At 35.2% G+C, this 23599-nt stretch overlaps 1 protein-coding gene across 2 annotated transcripts in view; it reads right to left on the reverse strand.

Moving 5' to 3' along the window:
• PPP3CA (protein phosphatase 3 catalytic subunit alpha) overlaps positions 1 to 23599 on the reverse strand; it is a 303136-nt gene that overhangs the window by 259987 nt on the left and 19550 nt on the right. The window lies entirely within an intron of this gene.

The following is a 23599-nucleotide window of genomic DNA, read 5'->3' on the forward strand; positions in this document are numbered from 1 at the left end:
ACTTATCTTAAAGAATATTCACTCATTTGTTAGAGGTTTAAACCCTTTTATGAATAATCAGACAAATGAGTTTTATCAAAATAGTCATCGATTTCTAATTTGTACATAAAGCATACACAGGTGGAAAACCTCAAACATGAGCATACGCACAGTCTAAGACTATTAAAGAATTCTGAATAACATTTCCTAAACATTTCTGGAAATTTCCTTTTGGAAAACTGGACACCCTCTTTCAAAATCTCATTGTAGAGCTCATGATTTAAGACCACATCTAGACAGAATAAAACAAAAAGGAGACTTGGCGATTCTTTTGATACAATTAGTTCACTTCAAACTTTTCTCTTTGGGGTCTAAGTTATAGCTTTTTGCTGTCAACACTAATAAATTTAACCAGATAATTAGCAAGTTATTACAAATAACTTTTGCTATGTAGACATCACCAACTGTAATGATTTAAAGATGTTTCCATCTTTTTCCATGAGACCTCTTAACTGGTTCTGAATCCCAGAGGAAAGCGTAAAAAGAAAATCACTCAAATTCTCTAAGTTGAACACTAGAGACTGGGATCTTTTCACTATGATGAACCAGACCCAACATTTTATGAACTTTAGACAAACTTTTTTGCAATGTCAAAACCTCGAGAACGGTTCCCTCTCACTGAGTTTTCCTTTGTAACTGATTTGAAAACAAAGTTGGGTGTTTTTTTTTTTAATTTCTTAAGGAATATTGTCTTTCAAGCAAAATGTGTCAAAAGGAGAGACACACTGACCGTTTAACCTTAAAAAAATAAAATTATGCATTTTAAAGATATTTTTACACGGTAGCTTGAGAGAAATTTCCAAACTTTGTTAAGAATTACCAACCTTGTTAAAGTAGTTTTCGCAAATAAAATTTAATTAATGTCAATTAACCTTTAAGTCATTTTAAATTCTATTTCTGTCTCATTCACAGTGGAAGATAGGAGTTAACCATTACCTATCAGCTAGTATGTGTGTTTCTACAATTAAATATACACATTACATAGATATGCAAATTTTTAAGTTTATTATTCATCTAGTCTAACTTGGACCACATGTCTCCTAATGCCTACTCTTTGTTCATTTCACTATTCCTTAATAGCTATATGAGAAAGCTAAGGAAGAATAAAAAGATGAATGAACTAGTTTCACTACACTCCAGGTTTTGATAAACCAGTTCAGCTTTTTCTTTTTTTTTTGTTTTAAGTTAACCTCCTCAAAAATAATCATGAAGTAATTAGGAGAATATGTACATTCTCTCTTTAAAGATGGAACCCCACATGTCCCTATTATTCCTATGGATTCTGGTGACTATGTCATTTTATTTAAGGGTTTCAGTCACAGGCTTATTTTCCTGAGGGTTTCTACTACATTACTATGTTTCTGTTTCCCAATAACTTTTTTTTAAAATAAAGGATAGCTTTTCTGAAGTTTATGTACTATTGCAGACATGTGCAAAAATTTACATTTATGCAAAGGTGGGTACCACTGATAAAGTAAACAGTCATATACCTAAAAGTTAGGAGACATAAAACTGTAGCTAAATTAGTCAATGACTCATAGTAAGACACTGCTAAGTCATCGAATGTGTCCTTCTTAACAGTCCCTTCTACAACACAAGTCTGCAGTCAAGCCACTGTAGAAATTTTGAAGTTAAATAAGAACATGTGAAAGTAATATATTTAAATGCTGAGAGCTTCTTCAGAAAAATTTTAATATTTGCACAATTGGACACAATGTCATTCCAGGAACTCATAAAGTTCCTATGAAAATGTCACTGGTTTAGAGATAGTAGCAAATGAAATAATGCATAATGACAAAACAGGAAATATTTATACATTCTTGCTTTCTTCAGCTTCTCTTATGATCTATTCTTTGTAATAAAGTGTGGTTGCCTTCTGTCAATGATACTGGCAAGTGATAAGTTCCCTGAGCCTCCCTAATTTTCTATAATCTACTTCTTTTAGAGTTGCAGTGAGATTTACTCTAGATAATACTTACTATCTATTTTAGCACAATGCCTACCACACAGAAGTTCAAGAGTAACTACAAGCTTCCATTTCAAAATGACCAACCTAAGGCATGGAGAAAAAATATCATTATCACACTCATTTATCACATCCTAAGTGATTACTGTATGGACACCATGAATTGGCTTTGTAATACAGGTCACCGCTTAACCAGGATAACATCAGCAGATCGATATAAGGTGACTGAAGCTGGCCCAAGGTCTTTTAAGAACTCTGTAACTTGAATGTAGAGGGTATATTGGCCAATTGCCTGGGTTGCCAGGAAGGAGAACCCACTGGGTGACCAGCCCTGGGATGGGTCAACCATGCCAGCCTCCATACACAGAGCCAGCTGTCAGCAGAAAATTCTGAACGTAACGTACTGGGACAGAAGCTTCCACAAGCTTTTTCCCCTGTTGTTCTGTGCAGAAATACTGGTCTGGGCAATGAGGATCCCCTGCCCTAAATCTCAGATACTGAAGGTCTGCTGCATACTGTTTTAGTCATTCTTAAGTAAAACCATGAAGGTAATTTTTTTCGATTGGTTTTTCATGCCTTATCATAATGTTTTGATTATAGCTATTTTTGTTTGAATTGTTCAGCTGTTCTTACTTTTATCTCCACCACTTTCAGGAGCCAGAGCACACTGCTGATACAAAGCAATAGGACCAGGAATGAGAGGACCAGCTCTTAAAGGAACAGGCTCTGCTCAGGGTGAATTGTGCCAATCCCTGCCAGGCTTTCTCAGCAGTGACAGGCCAATTCCAATGAATGACTCCAGAGGTTCCTCTCACGTCCAAAGAGTTAGGGATCTAGTGTTTCCCTTATAGGTCTTAGAATCAGCACAAGCCAGTAGGTCTCACAGCTCCTTCTACACCAGCATTACAGAAAGGTGCTCCCCCAGACAGAGTCAAGTGTCCCCAAGGTACACCCCAAAGTCATTCAGGACCACAGTCTCATACTCCCTTTTAAACTGGACTGAGGCAAAGAATGTTCATTCAAGGTCACCTAATAACTGGCTGTAAATACCTATACCTAGCAGGAATTTTTTTTTTTTTAATAAACGTTATATATCAGAATTTTATAGTTTTGTCCTCTATGTCTCTGAAATGCTGGAGGACAGAAACTTCGTAACAAACATGCAGTAAGCATCAATAAGTGATACTGAGAAAATGATCTGTAATTTCTATTATGAAATATCTAACTTATTTTCATCAGGTCAGAAGCATTAGTAGGTAAAGACACATTTATACTACTATCTCCCTTTATCATCAAGGACTGGTGCCCTGCACATTCCTATAGCTACTTTAAAAGGCATTCTCTCGACACACTTTTATTCCATGTCTATATGAGCCCCAGCTCCGTGCTTAGGTTTGTAAAGTTAATGGTCTGTGCCCTCCAGGAACATAGTCTACTAAGGAAGAGGGGAAAAAGTAAAGTAAAAAGGCAAATAACAGACTACCATGCTGACTGCTATTTCGGGGAGACAAATAATCTGGATCACAAGAAGAAATAAGCTAAAATATCACCAACTTTATTTAACAAAGTAATAAGGTTAGTACACATACATATTAAATATTCCAAGCTTTCAAGTCAAACTACCCATATAAATACTTTGTATCCAGAAGATGTGAATCACAGTAATATTATAAAACATGTTCAGTCAGAAAACCTGTTTGGATCAAAGACTGGCAAAGTCACACATCTTGGCTTAGGTTTTCCTGACACATAAAGGACAAAGATCACACCAAAACATAAACTGTGATGACAATCTACTAGGGAAAAGGTATTAGTGTTACCATAGTGATAAAACAATTTTTGTCATTACGTTTTTTTTTTTTGAAGAATAGTTGATTTACAATTTTTGTCATTACTTTTAACCTAATATTTTAAATCACTTTATGCCACATAACACAGCATTTCATGTAGAGGTCTTAGATGTTATTCAAGACTATACTGTAGATTGCCCAAAATAATGTATTTCTGAATAATGCTGAGTTCTCTCCATACTAAGAATATTATTGTTTCAATCACTATTCATGGATAATTTGGTAGTAAAGGGAGAAAAAAAGGGGGGAGGTAGTATTAAACTAAAAGTACTCAATCTTGGGAAATAATTTCAAAAGTCCTTAACAGAAGTCACCATCATTCATCACAAATAGAATCATCTCAAATACCAACAGAGTAATCATATTTATACCTGCCCTTATCTACAAATGTACATATATACATACATCTACATATAAAATGTTTCATTTATATAACTATATGTACACACAAACTCTGATGACATATAAAGCAAGCATTCATGCCTTCAAATGTCCAAAACTTACTGAGACTACAAAGCTCAATTCATTTAATATCAAAAACAACATGATATTCCACTGCTCATTACATATTAGGCCCTCCCTACTCAAGTATTTCCAAAGAAATTAGTATATGAATCACCCAGTTCTCTTGTCATTCTTCACCCAAGTAATGCAACAACCATGCTCACTTCTAAGAAAAATAATCCTGCTTAGGTTTTAAAGTGTGGTTTACATATTTTAAAAATTACCTTGTGGGCTTCTCTGGTGGCGCAGTGGTTGAGAATCTGCCTGCTAATGCAGGGGACACGGGTTCGAGCCCTGGTCTGGGAGGATCCCACATGCCGCGGAGCAACTAGGCCCGTGAGCCACAATTACTGAGCCTGCGCGTCTGGAGCCTGTGCTCCACAACAAGAGAGGCCACGATAGTGAGAGGCCCGCGCACCGCGGTGAAGAGTGACCGCGGTGAAGAGTGGCCCCCTCTCACCGCAACTAGAGAAAGCCCTCGCACAGAAACGAAGACTCAACACAGCCAAAAATTAATTAATTAATTAATTATTTTTAAAAAATAAATTACCTTGTACCTTTTTACATACTTAATGATATGGTGCTTACTCCAAATAACAAGTTACTACTTTAAAAAATTTATATATATATACACACACACACACATATTTTTTTTTTAAATCACATGAGCTCAAAGGAAACCTCCAGATAGTTAAAATAAAACATGCAAGTAAGTAAATATTACTTATGTATGTTTTCTACAACTGGTCCATTTAATATAGTTTGTAGAGTATCCTAAAGAAATTTCAGTTTGAAAAAAAAAACGTAAAAATGAAGCAAAGTTACCCAGCTTCTACAAGGGTACACCTTTTCTTTGAGATAGTAATCTCATTGGTAGAGATTACCTAGGCTTCTGAATAATATCTATTCCATGTATGAAAATAAGGAAATGTTAAGTAAAATGTATAAATGCTATAGAAAGATCTCTAGATTGAGAGTAAAGAGATGAATTTATTAATTCATTTATGGCAGAAATACTTCTCAGCATGTTGCTTGAATGAAGTCCCAGCTCTGTCATTTACCAGCTCTGTAACCATGGACAAGGAATTCACCTCAGCTTGATCTTTAAAATGTATTTGCAGCCTCATCTTCAAGGTCCCTTCTGGCTCTAACACTATGAGAAGATCTGCTGAAATGGACAAACTTTTCTAAGTTAGTATACTACCACAAAGCAATAAATAACTCTTGATCTGTACTGACAATTGGTTATAGCATCCACTAATAAAAAGATAATTAACACAACAAGCCATGTCTAAGTCTGTCCTTACCATACACCTTTATACAGAGCTCCAAATAATCTAAAAGTACTCACTAGTTAATTCTCAATGTTATCATTCCCCTTTGACAAAAGGAGAAACTGAGTCTCAGAGCCAGGAGAGTCATTTGGCCAAATATCAGCAAGACAGAGCCCAGCATGACAAATCAAAAGTTCCTGGCTCTCAGCCACTGTCTTTTAGGAGTATGCAGTAAGTGCCTCCTGAATCACTCTAAGGCAGCGTTATAAACTAAGTGCAAAGTTTAGGGCCAAACTTACGTCTCACTTAAAAATTAGCAACTAAGCCCGTGCGCCACAACTACTGAGCCTGCGCTCTAGAGCCCACAAGCCACAACTACTGAGCCCACGTGTCACAACTACTGAAGCCCGCTCGCCTAGAGCCCGTGCTCTGCAACAAGAGAAGCCACCGCAATGAGAAGCCCACGCACTGCAACAAAGAGTAGCCTCCACTCGCCGAAACTAGGGAAAGCCTGCGCGCAGCAACAAAGACCCAGCGCAGCCAAAAATAAATAAATTTAAAAAAAAAAAGAAAAATTGGGAGTGACCATTAAGTTTAGTGTGAGTGTTGCTCAAAGCTGTATCTCACTTCAAAATTCATCTCTTCATGAAGAAACACCAGAAAGGGACTTCCCTGGTGGCGCAGTGGTTAAGAATCCGCCTGCCAATGCAGGGGACACGGGTTCCAGCCCTGGTCCAGGAAGATTCCACATGCCGCGGTGCAACTAAGCCTGCGAGCCACAACTGCTGAACCTGAGTGCCACAACTACTGTAGCCTGCGCGCCTAGAGCCCGTGCTCCACAACAAGAGAAGCCACCACAATGAGAAGCCTGCGCACCGCAACGAAGAGTAGCCCCCTGCTCGCTGCAACTGGAGAAAGCCCGCACACAGCAACAAAGATCCAACGCAGCCATAAATAAATAAATAAATACATAAATACATAAATAAATAAATAAATAAATTTATTTTTAAAAAAAAAAGAAACGCCAGAAAGATGTTTCATCATCAAGAGGGCTTCAATCTCCCCTGTGACTATATCAAAATAAGACAAAAACATAATGGCAGAATTGACAGTCCTGTAGACGTGCGTCTAAACTCAGTAATAATTTGTTCATGAAATGTGTAATTCTGACTTGTTTCAAATTAACATGTTTCCTTAAAGTTAAATGGTCCAAATTTTTATTTAAAAGTTTGGTTGGTACTTTGAAAATTACAAATGTAATGGCTATACTTGTATTTCTTTTACCTCTACCTCTGCAACAATCACATTAACTCACCCCAAGGGAAATGTCCATATTTTCACTACGTGTACACAAAAATACACAAATGTATGCATTTCTTGGGACAATTGTTTTTTATTAACAAAAATAATATAAGATACAAACTCATATATCATTATGTACATAAGTATCTGAAATTTATTTTGCTCTCTTAAAAAGTATGTACATTTTCCCAAGGGTATAGGTATCTACAAATTATTTTTAATATTGCTGCACAATATTCCATAGTGTGAATGTACCATATTTGGCTCAAAAAGTTTGATAAAAATACATTTTTAACAATTAACTTATATTAACAACATACAGGTTATTAACAATAGAAACCTTGTTCTCTAGCCTAATGTATTGGTATTTTCTGTACGATTGATTCTTAGAAGAAGGATAGGATCACTGAGACAGAGTGAAGCCCTTTATATAATAATCATATTTTTCTGCAAATACTTTTCTGCCTTTGTCTATGATGTCTTTTGCAAATGAGAATTTTTACTTTTTATGTAACTAAATCTGTCAATGTTTGCTTTATGGATCAAAGTTTCATAGCAAACTTTGAAAGACTACTTTCATCTGGATATTTTACTAACATTCTCCTATGTTTTCTCCTACTATATTTATTTAGATTGTTTTTAGTCTTATTTATATCGTTAATATATTTGGAATTTATTTTTGTATATGATACTAAATAAGCCTAAAAAGCTATGCTATATGATATTTTTGAATAATCCGTGCTTTTTCTATTTAATTGAAATGTCATTTTATCATTTAAGTAAGTTTCATTATGTACTAGAAGCTGTTTCTGAATTTTGCCTAATGATGCCCATTTCTGTGCCAATATTGCCCTGTGGTTTTTAAGTTTTAATTCTTGGTATAAAACTTATACCAGGCAACATTCTGCTGTAGTTTCAACTTTAGTTTCATTTCTACAGTTGAAAAAGTTTTAAGTTATGATTTTTAAAGTTGATGCAATAAAAATCTAAACACAGAATGTATAGAGTGTTAAAGTTTGCTCATCTAAATAAGGAAGCCATTGATCAATCTTCCAAATTCCTCATGTTAAGATTTTAAACAGTATTATATTCAAAAATGAATAAAAATATGTTTTTACATATGCAACAGGTTTTAATTATTTACTTTTATTGAAATATAGTTGATTTACAATGTTGTGTTAATTTTTGCTGTAACCAATAGTTTTTAACATAAAATCTTACAACTTCTATAGGTTCTAAACTCGATACCCATTTATGTAATTTACCAATACAAACAAGTAAAGAACATGAAAGAAAAATTTCTCTTTGACCTTACTTTTTTTTAAATAGCAAAACAAATTTAAAAATCTCTAATAAACATTCGTTATTTTGATATGCTACAATTTATAAGAGACTGTCTAAACAGGCCCACCAGCAAGTATGGCCCAATTTAAGGAAAAACATTGAGGCCTTTGAAAATTAACTGAAATGTCAACCCACTTTAGAAGAAAGCTATTAGTAAAACAAGGGTGAAGTTACAAGCACTTGTGAAAAGCACAATAAATAAACAATGAGACTCATTCAAAGACACTGAGGAGACATTCAGGCTTTGCAGAGTCAGAACAAGAGACTGCAGAACCAGTTCCCACATGGGCAAGAGTTTGTTTATTTTATTTTGCTTATCGGAAGTCAGAGCAAATGATCCCAGTGGTTTGGAATGGATTGAAAATGTTTCTTAGCATCCAGGCGAGAAAAGCTGCTTGGTTTTCAAGAAGCTTAACTGCTTTGTTAGTAACCTTTCTACTCATGCGAACTATAAAGCTTATGTTTGAGAACAGAACTATTTGAGACCAAGAAAAGTATTATTCTTTCTTTCTGTCATCCTATACTACTTTTTAGTCACATTTTTAAGAGATGGTCAAAAGAAATAAAGAATACTTTCTACATAACTTGGGAAATACTACAGTCTGCACTCATGACTTAACCGTTTATGGAAATGAATTTACAGAATTAGTGTGCTTCACACCTCAGAAAAAGATGGGAAATGAAATTAAATGGTTACTTTTAATCATAATTGAAGTCTTCTAGAAAACCAACAAATATTTAAAATGTGAATCATAATGATCTGTTTCCATGATTTAATTTGGGGCCAAGCTAATTGATGAGAAAACCTAGAACATACTTCTTTTAGAGTACAACTATGAAGGAAAACTGATAACATCATCCTTTTTTTCATATAAAAAGTAAAAGGTAACTATATTCTTTGAATAGGATAACATAAGATTAGTAATATCAAAACTTTCTATTTGAGTGCAATTTCAGAATGAAATCATTTATCGCAATCTTCCTACTTCAAAAGCAGTAAACAGTTTATCAAAGGTTTTTTTGGGAGGGAGGGAGTTTACCAAAAAATTGATGATAAAGTTCTTAACCTTTATACATATCATCTTCTAGCACCTAACAGTATAAAAAATATTTTAAGAACATATACTGAATTATCACTAAAATATATCTAGCCTAACAACCAAGTAGTTTGCTAATTATTTTTCGTGGTTCACAAAAATGATCACATATTCAGTGAATCTTAAATGATAGAAATACATCCATTTCCAGTACCTGAGAACTTTGTTACCAATTAAACCAGTTCATTTCAAAGCTTCACACAATGCTTTGAGAACATAGGATTTACTGGAAAGGTAGGTTTAAGTAATAGATTTTTCCCCCACTAAGGAGACAGCTTCAGGAGGAAAAAGTTTTAACTCTGCCTCCCAAAAAGGAGAATGCACTTTACCATCATAAGGTGATGAGGCAGTCCACCACAAATACAAGAGGTAAAACTACAAATTCTTTAATGCAGGAAAATTAGCTCTTTGTCGTGTCCTTGGAAGATCTTTTCTTTGGTTAGCTTACTCTGGAAGAGGTTTCTAAATTGGTTGGCTGTCACTAATCTAATTGCATACTGGGGTAGCTAATTAGAGAGGGCACTTTTCCCTTTAAAAAATACTGCCTTAGGTGAGGCTGAAATTAGTAGCCAACTCCCTCCCCCATCCCCCCCAAACCCAACTCACTCCAGAATCAGTGCTCTGTTTGGAATACCTACCACTCACTCCAGGTTTGGAACGCGGCCTCCCTCCTCCACCTGACCACGGAGGTTCCCTCTCCGGAAAGCCACAAATTATAGTGCTAGGTTTCAGCCAAGAGAAGAAGGCATTTGGAGGTAAAGCCAAAATGAGGGTGAAAGAAAAATTTCCACTAAGAAACCAACAGTAATAAATGATGTATGAGCTACACAAAAAGTAAGCGAATAGGGCCGTATACCCACTACCATCCTCGTTTCTCAGAGAAATCAATGAAGAGAACACAAAAAGGCTCGAATTCTGACCTAAAAGGAAAAACCATTCAGTAGTAGCAAATCAAAAAGTAAACAAGCTGAGCTACAGATTTCATTCTCTTTGTTCTACTGTAATTCTGAAATTGACATATCAAGCATTACAGAATGACTGATGTAAGGACCGAATCCAACTCCCTTTAAAGTGTACTCCCATTTCTTTCCTGTTTTGTTTAGTTACTGTCATCTCCTTTAAGATGTAAGAATTACGGTACAGATAGAAAGACAAAAACAGGGAGTGCAAGATCTCTGAGCTAGACCAGGAACATGACTCAGATTGAGCTCTTTCCCTTCCAGGTCCACAAGCATCTGTTGACTGCCTCCAAGGCTGCATCACCTCTTCTCTCCTCCTCTGAGGTAGGCAATGTAGGTATTACAGCTCTAACAAAACACAATTTTCCCCAGCAAAACACACTAAAACTTAGATCGTGGTGTACGCTCGAAGAATCTACAATGGAATTAAAAGATAGCACTGCCCCTTGATTTGAAATCGAAGAAATCCAGACTTGGTTGGCATACTGTACTCATAAAAATGACCCCACATTACTTGGAAAACAAGAACGTCCGAGGGTAGAACTCTGACTCGTAAACTTTTGCCCCAATCAATGCTGTGATTACAGCTTCACTTCTCTTGGTCCGAGGGAACTTGAACACAGAGTACGTTGAAATGAGGATGAATAACTGCCATATTTCTAGTGTTTTGGGGCTTTTACTTCTGCAAAACAATTCTGAGAATGTAGTTTGGCAGCACAAACCTAGGAAACCAGATAGGTCACCATGGTTAGCTGACTTATCAGCTGAAAATGAACCTTCCTTAGTGGAATTCTAATGTCTGCAGATGGAGAAATTTACTCCCTAAAGAAGTTCTCTCCTAACAACAAATGACTTGTCTCAATTATGTGACAAATGGTTGCTATCTTGATTATAAAATGCAGTTGTAACTGGTTCAGTGTTAAAAAAGGTTAAAACATGGTCAACTACATGACATTTTTTGGTTGGAATTTTCTCTTTTCTCTTACGTTTCTAAATCTTCCAGATGTGCCTTGCGGCCAACACTTGGGCACTAGGTGCCTGGTATGTGAAGCCTTCCTTCAGAGAAAATACCATGCTCAGTGTTTTTTCACAAACCAAAGTAATCATGAGGTTATAACTGAAGTATTCACTGCTTTTTTAAAGGCTACACTTCTCTTCTTTAAAAATCTTATATATACTCTCATTCTTTGGTAAGTTTGTTTTCAGCCAAGGACACAAACTGCCATTTCACAATATGAATTCTTACTATAAATCTACTGAATCTGTTATCTCAAAATAATTAATGATAAAGTAAGCACAATGGTAACTGAGTAATCAAGGGAGAATTTCCTAATTACATCTTATACATTTTTTAGCCTTTTCATCTACTGGGTGTGCCCCAAACAACTTAACAATACATCTTGTAATGACTCATGTCTACATATTACAAGGACTCTTATTTGTGCTCTTAAAGATTCATACAATCTAAAAGCTAGCCTGGAATGTGAAATTAAAAGCAATTTATCAAGATTTTTATGTATGTTTCACATTCAAAATCCTTCATGCTATGCAAATGGAATTTTTTAAATTATTTTCTTCCAAGATGACTATACCAGAGCCAAAGTAATCCTAGATTTTAAAACTAGAAGGGAAAAACTGCTCTACAGAAGCCTAATAATTTGAGTTATTATCACTGCACAATATATACAGTATATTTATAGTTTTGTTATTATGATACCTGGCATATACATGTTTCAGACTTATTTTTAATAAAAGAATTAATAGCCAAAAATTAATTTATATTCACAAAACACTTGATCATTCAATTAAAGTATACTTTCTGAAATGTGAAATTGTTTACACATATACACATGAGATTAAAAGTTTTTTATTAGTGATAGGAAGTTACTTCCCAGAAAAAGGAATCCGAGGTTTTATATAAAGAGCTCTCCCAGGCCAACCCCATCTTCCTCTGCCATTCCCTTTCTGCACTTTGAGAGCAAAGCTTTTGTCATCTATGATTTATAAAAAGAAGGGAACAGAAAGAAAAAAAACAGATACCGCACATCAGGTGTTATCTTGGTACTTCCTGTGTCTTCCCACTGTAAGGGGCTTTATTCCTGGGGATAATATAAAATGACAAAGCTTTCTACTTGACAATAATCCATAAATAATAGAACATAAGAAACAATCCTGAAGTGCGGGCAGCCAGGCTCTGAAGCAGTTATGTTGTGATGTAGCTTTTATATAAACACCTGAAACCCAAAAGGCAAAATATGTGTGTGTGTGTGTGTGTGTGTGTGTGTGTGTGTGTGTCTGTATCTGTGTGTGTACCATGCATGGGGGGTAGGGGCAGACACACTTCACAGTCCCATAAAGTTCATCTTGTTCTAGGGCTCAGGGAAAACTTTCTTAAATATGGCAAACAATCACTAATTACAAAGAAAGAAATGGGGCCCTGCCGAAAAATAAAATACAGCAGCTAAAATACCATGTAGGGCCCTGGGAAAATTCCAATTGTGTATCTTTTAAAAAGAAATCCAGACGTACCACATAAAAACAGACTTTATTCTGTTGATTGATTCTCTTTGTAGTCTACACAAGGATGGTTAGCAGTCAGAATCAACCAAAAGAGATCCTGTTTTCTAGTATGTAATACAATTGAGTGTTGCTATAAAATATTCTTACACTGATCAAAAAAGAAAAAATACTTCTAAAAAAATGGTATATATTACTCTATTTTAAAAAGAAAGCATGTATTTATCAACTTACCCTAATGATTCAACCAAACCCAAACACTTTAATTCTATCTCATGCTCTATATGAAAAAATTAATATGTAAATAAAGATTTGCTTAGCTAAGTACAATTACAAAAACTTAACAAATTTTGAAGTTACCTAACATCTAACAAAGGCTAACTAAAGTATGCCAGTTATACTTTCTTCAACTGAAGTATTGCTGATAATTGTATTTGTATAAGTGTAACGACAAGCTTTTCATGACTGACTTGTTTTGCCACATACTAGTTTGTTTTTCACTGCCAATGTTTTTTAAATCTCTCACAATTAATATAATGCTACAAAACTTAAAATAAGGCTTAAATTTTAAAAAAACATGAATTCTCAGTAGCCAATAATAATGATTTTTAAGCTCTATTTTAACTTGGCTCACAGGAATAATGTAATCACACAAGCCCTCAAACTTTTTCAAAATGAGTGATACTTGTCCTACAAGAATAAATGCAGGTAAACTACAGAAACTCCATTTCAAAAGAAAGAAGGAATTTATGTTTGATTTTATAAATTAATATTATTTACTTCAATCCAAAAATAAATACTACAGAATGATACATGAAATCCATGACAAAATTCAGTAGAAAGCATGCATAAGAGCCTGAGCCTAGGATCTTGTTCAAATTAAATAGAAATTATAGATTTACTTGGCAAGATACAATTTATATTAATATATTTGAGATAGAATAGCAGATTACTTGAAATTCATCATCCTAAAGACATGAGGAGAAAATTTAGTTAATACTAAATGGAATAGTGAAAAATACCAAAATCTTTTTATTTAAGCAAAGAATAAAATCACACAAAAATTAAGTTTTATGAAAAGGGACTAATTTAAAGATCAAGAATTAAGAGTCAATTCTCATTCACATTAAATAAGTCACAGCAATGAAATAGATAATCCATCATTTCAGGGTTTCTTCTTTGCCAGTGAACCCAAGTATAGCTAAAATTCTAAGAGATCAGTGTACGTTTTTAAAAGAATTATGAAAACACAGTGCCACGTGTTCACTTTTGCTCTTCTATTATATTCCCGCCACGATTTTAGCTGTTGGGTTGGATGAATGACCATTCACTTTGTTAATGTACAAAGATTGTGCGTAAAATGAAAAAGTTACAATAGCTCCTCCTTTAGTAAAATGTTGTTTGAAAACAGCTGTATGATCATTATCTGAAGAAATTTCAAGTAATCTTTTATTATAATTTTAGAAAAGAAAGTGTATAGATTAGTGCTATAGAGACAAATAGCAAAGAACAAAATTTATAAAAGACAATCAAAACACAAGTGAGCGTAAAAAAGCACTTTAGAAATATAAACCAAAATATAAGGCAAGAAGAGCATTCTAATGCACTTTCAAAAGTTTATTTCTTCTTTTTTTGCTTCTTACTATCTAACCAAATCCCTCACCTTTGACCTCTCAAATTCTTGCATTTTCCTGAAGCGCCATCATTCGTTATTACAAAACATTTCATGTGTAAGAATGCATTTTTTTTCTGTTAAACATCTCTCTTTTAGTTTTTGATACCAGGAAATTCTGTCCTAAGAGGATCCTATATGTGGAATTAATCTCTAAGATATACCATTGGAGGTTCTGACTTAAAACAAATAGAGTCATCTTCTTTTCCAAGATGTGTTATTCTAAAATGAAGGGTCATTTTCTTGAAGATTCAGATTAGTGTTCCTATTTGTCTAGCTGATACCTCCAAACACGGTAGACATGAGGATTTTCTACAGTTTTCTCTCAGTTTTAGTTAATGTTCTGTTTCGAGTTGCAAGAAAACATCCCAGCCCTACCTTTCTGAACCACCCTCTTTAGCGGTATGTGTAGAGATCAGCACTCCATGTTGGTAGTACCTTCCACCTAAAATGTTTTCAGAGTCTAAGGCAATTCAGGCAGCACAGCTGTCTACTCAGGAGGCTCATTAGACGTACTTTAAAAACTCCTAGAAGAAGGCATGACTTATTATAAGCAAATGGCTACCCTGGATTTTTTGGTAACAGAATTTTAAATTAAAATAAAATTATATAAGATATACCTTGTTTGGATTATTTAAAACTCTATTAGGGACTTCCCTGGTGGTGCAATGGTCAAGAATCCGCCTGCCAATGCAGGGGACACAGGTTTGAGCCCTGGTCCGGGAAGATCCCATATGTCGCGGAGCAACTAAGCCTGTCCACCACAGCTACTGAGCCCACATGCCACAACTACTGAAGCCCGCTCGCCTAGAGTCCGAGCTCTGCAACAAGAGAAGCCACCGCAATGAGAAGCCCATGCACTGCAACAAAGAGTAGACCCCGCTCACCGCAACTAGAGAAAGCCCGCGTGCAGCAACAAAGACCCAACACAGTCAAAAATAAATAAATAAATAAATTTTAAAAAATAAAATAAAATAAAACTCTATTAAGCTTAACTTTTAAATGGCTGTGAATTTGAAGGCTGGAATAATCAAATGTCAACCCCAGCTGATTAACAAAAACATGAAAAATTGGGGAAATGATCCCCAAAGCTCTTTTATTCCAAGGAGCGCTTCACTTGACGGACAAATACTAGGAGGATACGGTCATTACTGTACAACAGGAAACACTAGGCACAGGCTATCAAGTAATTGTGATGGAAAATAGAATGCATTTGCAATTTTTAAGTATATTTAATGCCCAGTGATTTCATCACCTACCCTACATTTAAAACTGGGAGACAATCCAGAAACCGAAGGAAATCAGAAATTTACAAAAATATGTTTGCCCTACACTATCCAACACTTGTACTGGCAACATCACTGTAGATATTTCAGTATATGTTGGTTTTAAAGAATAAGTTTTGGAGTTAGGCTTCTAATTTATCACATTTTAATTAAGGAGCTACTACCAGCCAATTTACCAAAACACTTAATTTTCAGAACAGCAACTCTCTTTTTTTTTTTTAATTTATTTTATTTATTTATTTATTTATTTTTGGCTGCGTTGGGTCTTCATTGCTGTGAGTGGGCTTTCTCTAGTTGCGGCGAGCGGGGGCTACTCTTCGTTGCAGTGCGCGGGCTTCTCATTGCGGTGGCTTCTCTTGTTGCGGAGCACGGGCTCTAGGCGCGCAGGCTTCAGAAGTTGTGGCACGTGGGCTCAGTAGTTGTGGCTCGTGGACTCTAGAGCGCAGGCTCAGTAGTTGTGGCGCACGGGCATGTGGGATCTTCCCAAGCCAGGGTGCGAACCTGTGTTCCTTGCATTGGCAGGCAGATTCTTAACCACTGTGCCACCAGGGAAGCCCCAGAACAGCAACTCTTAAGGTGCTTATTGCTCTGCTGTGAAAACTACAAACAATGGCATTATAATACCGCTCTGCCATTTGTCATCTTGAATAATTTAATGAAAAATATCTAACTCGATATATTTTTAAGAGAATAAAAGTAATCCCTGTGAGATACTTTCTACATTTTTTACTTGAACCATAGAGAGACTAAAACAAAATACAAAAAGTCCTCCAATCTGTTTCTTCAAGTTATCTCAATGGCCATCTTTCTTCATTATAAGAATCATCGCTTATTCTCTTCTTTTATAAAAGTTGCTCTGCAGCAGGATGATGTATTTTATTAGCATTTTTTCAAAACATAATTAGAAACAAATAGCTCTTGATTTGATTTCTCATTTAAGCTTCACAGTCCGACTTACAGAAATTTTAACGTACAGCACTAAATGTCTGTTCTCTGTGTATAAAGCCCTGAAACTAGCCTTAAAACATGAATATTAGGTCGTAAAATCCCAATTTTCATTTCAGATTGCACTGAATTCTTATAACCACTTTTTGTCTGTAGCCTTCTATGACTGTTCCTTGATGAAGGTCCTCCTATCTGCGTAAGTTTCTTGACTTTTTTTTTTCCTGCCAATACCTTTAACACGTTCCATTTTCTGGCTTTTTTATTTCCTCTCTGCCATTAGAGGAAAATGCCATTTGACAGGACCTCAGATTCCTTAATATAAAAGGAAAACAGGAAGTCACAAATGTAAATTCTGAGCTCACTATGTGCTACACTTTAAGTCAAGCATTTACATTTTATTCAAAAAGAACCTTTGGACAACATTACAACCCTAGTTTTACAGAAAAGGAAACTGAGACTCAATGTGGTTAAATAACTTACACATAATCAGTAGAATTCGAAGTCAAGTTCACGCTCTTTTTCCTGTATGTACTTTGCTGCTTCCCATTATTCACTGACATTTATACGTGGGAATCAGAGTTTCTCATTCAGGATACAGAAATATGCCCATGAGAATAAAGTCAATAAAGCATCCAAGAAAGATCCTATTCACTGGCCTTTTTGTACTGGAAGGGAATTATATCTGCTAGAATTAGATTCAGCTGCATACAACAAACCCAAAATAACACTGACTTAAATAAGACAGGAGTTTAATTCTCTCTCATGGAAAATAAGTCAAGGTGGGTAATCCAGATTTAGTATGGCAATTCCACAAAGTCATCAAGGACTCATACTCTTTTTAGCTGACTACTCCATACTCTCTACAGTATGATTTTTATCCTCATGATCCAAAATGGCTGTAGAGCTGCAGCTATCACATCTGTATTCCAGGAAGCAGGATGAAGGAATCAGGAAAAGAAATGTATTATCCTTCCTTTTTAAGGACATGTCTCAAAGTAACACTCAGTACTTCAACTTTTTCCCAATAAATAGAACTTGTCACAGGCACTCACCTGGCTATAAAGAAAACTGGGAAATGTAGGCTTTCTGACTGGGTAAGAAGGTGCTGAGCTAAAAAGCAGAGTTTTATTATTACTAAAATGGAAGGTTAGAATGGATATTTGGAGGCACCTAGATGAAATTGCCAGAGAAATTTGCATATAATCTCTGATTTACTCATAATATTATTAAACTTTTCAAGCAGATCAGAGATAACTGAGACTGACATACCCAGTGTTATTTCCTAGGTAGAATACATTACCCCACTGGATTCAACTAATTATAGGCAATCAAATGAATAAATGTGATTTTACATTTTTGCAACTTATTTTCAACATTTACATTATAAAGAATCACTAAGTCTATCAGACAAAATCAAGTGAGATTCCTTTTATAAATGGTTATTTTTTTCCAGGGTTAGAATATAGGGCACTGGATTAAGTGACAAGTTCTACCAATGGGGGTGCCACACACTTTAAATGGCCCCTATCTTCTAAAACTTCTAATATCCAGAGGTCATGAACAAATAACTGAATGGAGAACACAGGAGAAAATGCAAAAGTTGATAAGGAATCAAATCTGAAAGGTGCTTCAATAATTAACCTAGGCGCAAGTATTTCCTCATATATGCTATACTTATATTAGTATTTAAAAACTTGTAACTTGAATGTAAGTAGGCTTTCTTGGTCCCTGATGTCACCTACATGACACAGTCTTTTCTACTAGAAGTCAGTCTGTGATGATGAGGCATTTGAGAAAAACACAAACATCAACTCAAAAAACAAGAACTAAAAAAAGGTGATTTTTTTCAAAAGCGTTCTGGGAAGATAGAGGAGGGAGTCATTTCACACACAACAAAGCAAATATCCTCAAAATTCTCTTTAAATATTTTTCCCCAATGTTCCAATCCTCATGGCATTTCCCCTACCCTCCGCTCTCATCTCCTCTTTCTCAAACGCATTCCCAACTTCCCACAATCATTTTCCATAACCCATCTGACTGCACTCAGCTAGACAAAGCTAGACAAATAGTCCTCAGCAAAATAAAATCAAGTCATGTGTCATTCCTTAAACATGGTCTTGGGGCTCTGTCATCTCAGCACTCCCAACACGTACAGGCATATGCACATGCGCGCACACACTGATGAAACCCTTCAATTTCTCCCATGGTAACATGATGCAATTTCCACTAATTCAATCCATAATCAAGATAGTAGAATTTCTCCTTCAATTTCATCTATTTGTGAAATCCATATGATCTCTCTCAAAAGATTCTGATTGGATCATATGCCCACTCTTGGATCAGTCATTGTGTCCAGGTCTGATAGGCCAACCAATTTACAAATTAATGATAGTTTAATTACCAATTAGAATATTGCCTGTTGAACTCTAAAATGAGGGAATAGCTGTGTTTGTGTCACGTTTTGGTCAAACTCTTGTAGCCTGAAACGTTTTCCTTTTTCTATTAGAAATACATATCTTTTAAGGAACACATTGAATTTAAAAAAAATATTCCACTGAAGCTATTCTGTGGCTGTGCTGATCTGTTTCTAAAATATTGTCTTCCTTCAGCACCTCTACTATTTTAATATCAATATAACATGTAAGTGAACAATTTAGTTTTAATTGATTACATTTTAGGGTAGCTTATAGGGAGTGCCTCCTTAATGTTAATATCTAATTTCAAATTAAACTATTTTAATCACAATTTGGGATAGGTTACTTCCAGATTAATATATATATATATATATATATATATATATATATATATATATATACTAGAAGTGGTGTGTGTATAACTCTTAGTAGTTTCTGTAAGATAGAGTACTATTTCCTGATCTTGCTCTTAGATTTAATGATTCTTGGTAATTTTTTTTTGGCCTGCTGTCCCTCTAACTCACTGACTCCTATGGATTGAGTGGAGGAAATGTAAGATACACACAGTACCTTACATATTCTTCACCATTATTCTAGGGAAGTAGATGTCTCCATTTGAGAAGAGAAAATTGATATAAAGAGGCTAAATGCACCCAACTCAGTCTGCTTAATATATATGATATTATAAAAACAATTGTACTTAAGAGCTTTTGCTGGATCTACTTTGCCACACTTAGTAGGATATTTATTTTGTATTAACATAGGCTTATTACTATCCCTTGGATGTTTAAACATATTCAGTAATTGACACCATTATACTTTTGTCTGAAACTCCCTCTAAATATCTCTGAATGAATTCTTAACTCAAAATTTTCAACTAATTTGAGAATTTTTTTCTCCTTTAACCCTATCCTAGCTGAAAGAAACAAACTATTACAAAACTACTGTCAATTTTGTATTATCATCTAATCTACTACTACTGTCCATTCAAAATTGATGATTTAATATTTTAAAGGAGTATAATTTGTTTCAATTAAGTAACGTGGCTTGTGTGAAATGTTCGTGTACTCTTGAGTAAGACTCATACAATTTGTAGCTGGTTTAGAAATTTATTGAAACTTAATGAACACTAAACAGATGTTTATGGGTGTGAGTGAACCTTTATGGGTGTGAGTGGCATCTCCACTCATTTGTAGCTTTTGCTTGGAGATATGCCAAACAGCTGAAAATCAATAGTCAGACCGTAATCTTAATCATTTCAAAAACAGCATATCAAACTAGCTTTTAAAAGTGATCATGCAATTTGTTACTCATTCTTTTGGGGGGCCACATATTATTGAAGGAAGGTCAGATAACTTTCTCATCTGTTCTTCCTTTTGTAAGCCAGGCAGCTTTTTTCAATCTGATAAAACTCTTTGAGAGAGAATTCTTTGCTTTCAGAACCTTAGTAGCTCATAAGAAATTCTCTCCAATGAGTGCGTGCTTTTAAAATAATTTTTTCCACTTCATTATGTCCTCATTTCCTGCCAATTTGATTTTTTTTCTTCTTTTTTTTTTACTTTTTGGTTGAGAAGTTTCTTGTCCAGCAGAAAGGGACCTAGTCTACCTTAAGGGGAATGGAAAGCCTGCGTGATTATAAAGCCAACTAAGTGGAAAGCATCATGGAGGGAAGAACCACACCTCTTTACATGTGTGTTTAAAGCCAAATCTATTCCTTGGATTTCCAGTTGTAAGAAGAGCTATTTTTGAAGGTTTTTATGTATTTGCTATCAAATGACTCTTATCCAATACAGTAGACATAATTTGTGCTTCTATGTCCACCAGTGAGCTGTGTGATCCAAAACTGTGATTCAGTTTTCTCACCTATATGTTACCAATGATAATGCTTATAAACAAGCTCCAGGACATCAGCTCTACAGATACAAGCATGTCCAGACATGTTTATTTTTTACGCATTTTAACAGAAATAAAAAGTAGAAACACAAGTCCTTTGATACAACTGACTCAGAGTCACATTTAAAAAAAAAAATAGACATAGTCCAGAAACCATATACATTTATTTGAAAAAACAAACACAATAGCATTTCATAGGTAAATAAGTACTGGCTGTTACTCGGCATACACTATTATGTCACTAACGCAAGGAAAAGCAATCCTTATCCTAAAGGCTTAAAAATGTCAACAGGCACCAAAAAGTCCATCAGTGAGCACAACTGTCATTCAATCTTCAATGCTGAGAGTACTTTTTTTTTTTTTAGTTTTCTTTCTCTAAATTTTCCTCCCCCAAAAGCTTACTATAAAAGAACAAAGGAGCAGGATTCATTTGTTGTTGTCATCTGGCAAGAAATGTGGGACCCCTTCCAAGGATGCTGAGTACCAGTGAACAAGCCCCCAAGATGGGAGTAACAAAACGAAAACAAAGACAAGCAGCTTGGTACCAAGACTGCACAAAGTTGCCAAGATAAGAGCAAGAAATTTTAATTGCATGCAGGAAACAAGAGAAAGTTGAAGAGTCAAATGGCAGAGTTCAAGTGCCAATAGAAAGGTGTTTTTAGCAGCAATACTGTGAAGAAAGGGGGAATAAACAGGTCGACCAGAAAGGCAGCTGTTGCAACAGAGTGTCTTAACTGCGAAGACCATTTATAGTCATTTCCCCTACAGAAGGTTGGCACTTTCCCCCAAGCCTGACTAAGAATAAGAAATCCTTGTTTCATTTGTCCTTTAATACTTCTGACCCAGAACCCTTGTCAAATGAGCTCTTTTGAACACATTTTTAACATTTTCAGGTTAAATGTTAAATAAATAATAGTCACTCTCTTCACATAGTGATTTTTTCTGTGCCAACAAAAGCATGCCTAAACTTGCCCATAAAAAATAGATACCATATTTATTCCAAATGCATGCAATCACTGTGATAAAGAAGTAATATATTTTGTTGGTATCACAACTTTGAAGAGATATAAAAATGGACACAAAAAATACTGTATTATAGAAAAATATTCAGTGTTGCTATTACATTATTTTTGCCACATTTGACACATATATGTATTTATGTGCATAAAATGTATTTAATTAATGAGAAAAGTATAAATATAAGTAAAAATAAAATGTGCATTCTCACTAGAGCATTAAAACCTTCACATTTCAGCCACAATTTTGTCGTCTGTAAAATAAAGGCACTGGGCTAAACTTTAATCTTCAGGTTCCTTGAAGTATCCATATTGGATGGTCCTAATATTCCAATAACTCAGGCCTGCCATGAGAGCCTCCTAATCTGTCTGTCACATTTCCTCTGTGTCTAAAGCCATTCCTCAAATAAAACCAAACTATAAAATGCTACTAATCTAGGGAATGGCTTTAAAATTATTCAAACGTGCTACCACAGGGCTTTTGGGAAAGCAATTATTTTAAAGACTAAAATTTGAATTTCTTCAAGGCCTCTTATTCAAGGAATATAAAGTACTTCAACAAACTAAGGTTAATTGTATCCATGTGAGAAGTGTTACCGATCCCCACTTCAGTCAAGCTTGGATTGATTAACCCACTTACCCAATGTATCAAGGAACAAATGGAGTCAGAATACGTAAATGTCTGAACATATTGTGTCCCTGCTCTAATCAGGGACCCGATTTCCCCAAACAAAAATCCTGTTTTAGCCTGAAGAATCTCTCCCATGTTAAAAGCATTAGGGTAAGGGTCCATACTTTCATATATAAGCCACCTTTTCTCTTCTAGGTATGGAAAATATAATAATCGTAATACTATCAGCAAATACATAGCACTTATTATGTGCTAGGCACTCTTCTAAGTGCTTTATACATATATTAATTCATCTAATCACCACAACAATTCTACAAGTAGATGCCATTATTACCCTGTTTTACAGATTAAAACAAAAACATAAAGAAAAAAACTGAGGCACATAATTAACTTGCCCCTGGTCACACGGCAAATAAGCAGCAGAGCTAGGATTCCACGCAGGTAGTTTGGCTCCAGAGCCCAGGCTCTCAACCGCTCCACCGCCTGCAACTCAGGGTAAGGAGCACATAAATACTGCACTTCTCTGCATTGTTCGGTTCCCTTCAACTACTTTGTTCGTTTGGCTGCATTTTCTAAGCGCTCAGTAACTGCAGATGAATGACAGAATACATGTCTGCAGATGAATGACAGAATACAGAAGTCATTGACTTAAAGGAAAGCAAATATCCATGTACACACAGGAAGCAAAATTTAAGAGCAAAATTAAAATAGACTCCTATCCAGTGTAATCTCATGAATTTATTTAATGACTCTTAGCCCAGTTTTCACCCATTTGGTATTTCACAACTCCCTGCCTCCCTCTAATTCTTCACCTGAAGGATAAAATGGGGTAAAAAAAAAAAAAGACAATAAATTTTGGCAGCATTTTTCATTCCCTAGGGCCAAGGAAG

This window comes from Balaenoptera musculus, chromosome 5, assembly GCF_009873245.2.
Source record: "Balaenoptera musculus isolate JJ_BM4_2016_0621 chromosome 5, mBalMus1.pri.v3, whole genome shotgun sequence".
Lineage (NCBI taxonomy): Eukaryota > Metazoa > Chordata > Mammalia > Artiodactyla > Balaenopteridae > Balaenoptera > Balaenoptera musculus.